We start from the raw sequence: 2406 nt of genomic DNA on the forward strand, positions 1-2406 counted from the left end.
ACGATCCCCATTTGTAATAGTCGTTTATCATATTTTCATAGATGTAAGGAATTTTTCAAGCGCGTAAGCAACAGAGACACGTGATACCCGACATACAACGGCGGTTTATTACAAAAACATAATGGTAAAACGCTGTTCTTGGGGTACGTGCAACAGTGACAACAGGTACGTGCACCGAGAATACATGAAAGGGGTAGAATTCTTTCAGATACCAAAGCCAAAAACTAGGCTAGAAGACACTAAAATATGAGTTATAATATGGGCATATGGAAGAAAATTCTTCACGGTCGACAACGTCAACAAACATGCATAATTATGTATGCCGTAAACATTTCATTGATGGTCGCCCTACTGAGATTCACCCCTATCCAGTGAGCGCAGACTTGCGTCGGGTGATTCTAAAAGCAAGGAAGCCTGTGGCAAGGAAACAGCTAATACCTGAAAAAAAAAAAAGAGAACGTTGGTCCCAGTAAGGCATCTTACGCTGAGTGTATAGCAGAGCCTATGATGTTTGTCAAAGTGGAAGAGGAGGATACCAGTGGCAGTGAAGAAGTGTCAACCCAACACACACAGGGTATGAATAAACAATTTTCATAATAAAAATGGCTGCAGAGTGATTTCTTAAAATAATTACATCGAAATACCTCAATGTAAACTTGAAAGCATGACTATTAAATCTATATGTACATGATACTGAAAGCTTTTGTAAAACTGAGTCGTGCAAATAAATGAATTTAAATATAATCAGCTACATTTGACATGTCTAAGTATTTGAAAAAAAAAAATTAAGCTCATGGTGTTTATTTAATCTTAGTGAATGACCACTTATATGCTAGATCTGTGCACATGGTTGGTGTGTCAGTTTCATGCCAAACCAACCTTGACATGAAGGGGATGTCTGGCATTGAGGATAACAGCTTCCTTGATAGGGGCAAACGAAGAGAAGACTATTGACAGAAGACATATTTAAAGATGACAAGTCCTGTAAATTTTATACAGGTTGATGAACAGTTTCCTTATATATTAATACAAAGTTACTTCTGTATTTTAGTGTAAATTTTTCCACAATTACTTTGAAAAAACTTTCTGTACCTGGTGATTATGTGCATATATACTGTATTCAAATTATCTAATACAATCATCCAGTTCTGTCCTAAGTGTATTCACACTCAATATATGCTTTAATTAATAATACAACTATGCTTTATCTACAGGACTATCACTGGCTTTGTTTGCAGTTACATGCATCTTCAATGTGTTGAAGTTAAAGGCATCCTAAATGGTATACTGGAACATCACCTAGACAAATGAACGTCAGGATTCCAAGGTAATCAAATGTCTCGCAGCTTATTTGTGATCTAGGTCAATTTTGATTTAACTTTCCTTTGAAAGAAAAAAGTTCTTAAACATTATTAGTTTAGTACTTATAAATTTTAAAGCTTACCAGTTTGTATTCAGTAGTTTGTACATTGTAATTTTATTGATTTCTAAATAACAGAATTTCCCATAATTACAAACTCCTAGAAGAGGGCCAATACGCTTGTTGTCACTGAAGGAAGAGTTCACTCTTACCTTGTTACGAGTACGTAGAGGATTTGACACCAAGTCCCTGAGTGATATGTTTGCCATTTCTTAAAGTTCTGTGTGTCGAATATTCACTACCTGGTTGTGTCTGATGAACATCGACCTTAGCTTTTTAATTAAGTGGCCTTCCAAAGAACAAATCATGGAGAATATACCTAAATGCTTTAAACATTAAAAAAAAACAAGATGTATAATAGACTGCACAGAATGTTTTTGTACAAAAACCTAGTCTTCGATCTGCTCAGAGAATTACACACTCAAATTACAAACGTCATAATGCCTTTAACGAGGCCGAGTCTAATTATTTCTACCCTAGATATTTTCATAAATTTTCTTGAATGAATTTTTACTATTATATTATTTATTTTAAGATAAAAATATCAAATGTTTACCATCCCGATTTCTAAGAGAGCCATCTTGAAAGTTGTCAAATTTACTATTGGACCCCCAATTTTTTTTTTTTTTTTTTTTTTTTTTTTTGTATTTCTGCCCTAGGGATTTCGTTTTCAGTCGAATACATGAAAGTTATTGTTAAAAGTCACCAACTTGTGAAATTTCAAAAAAGTTGACCATCTGGTTTGGTGTAGGAATTAATACAAAGTTTATTTTTTCCCAATGCCCAATACAATGTACCTCAAAATTTGCCATATTGCGGCATGCATTTTGTATACTGTAGATTCCTAAATATACGCGAGGAATTAATTATTGCGTAATTACGCGAGAAGCACTACTCGCAAAATAAAATTACTCGCTTTCATTTTTATGGTGCTGAAATCAATGTAAAATCTTTTAAACAACCGTCCACTCGCGAATTATTGTTCT

General features: G+C 34.1%; 1 long non-coding RNA gene across 1 annotated transcript; it reads left to right on the forward strand.

The window, feature by feature from the left end:
* Positions 1–870: 870 nt before the first annotated feature.
* Positions 871–1812, forward strand: LOC133188820 (uncharacterized). Its single transcript, XR_009721323.1, has 3 exons — positions 871–999; positions 1215–1327; positions 1499–1812. It is a non-coding gene; the product is annotated as an uncharacterized LOC133188820 (long non-coding RNA).
* Positions 1813–2406: the final 594 nt, after the last annotated feature.

This window comes from Saccostrea echinata, unplaced genomic scaffold, assembly GCF_033153115.1.
Source record: "Saccostrea echinata isolate AGI-Se365-2 ecotype Australia unplaced genomic scaffold, CSIRO_AGI_Sech_v1 ptg000016l, whole genome shotgun sequence".
Taxonomy (NCBI): Eukaryota; Metazoa; Mollusca; class Bivalvia; order Ostreida; family Ostreidae; genus Saccostrea; species Saccostrea echinata.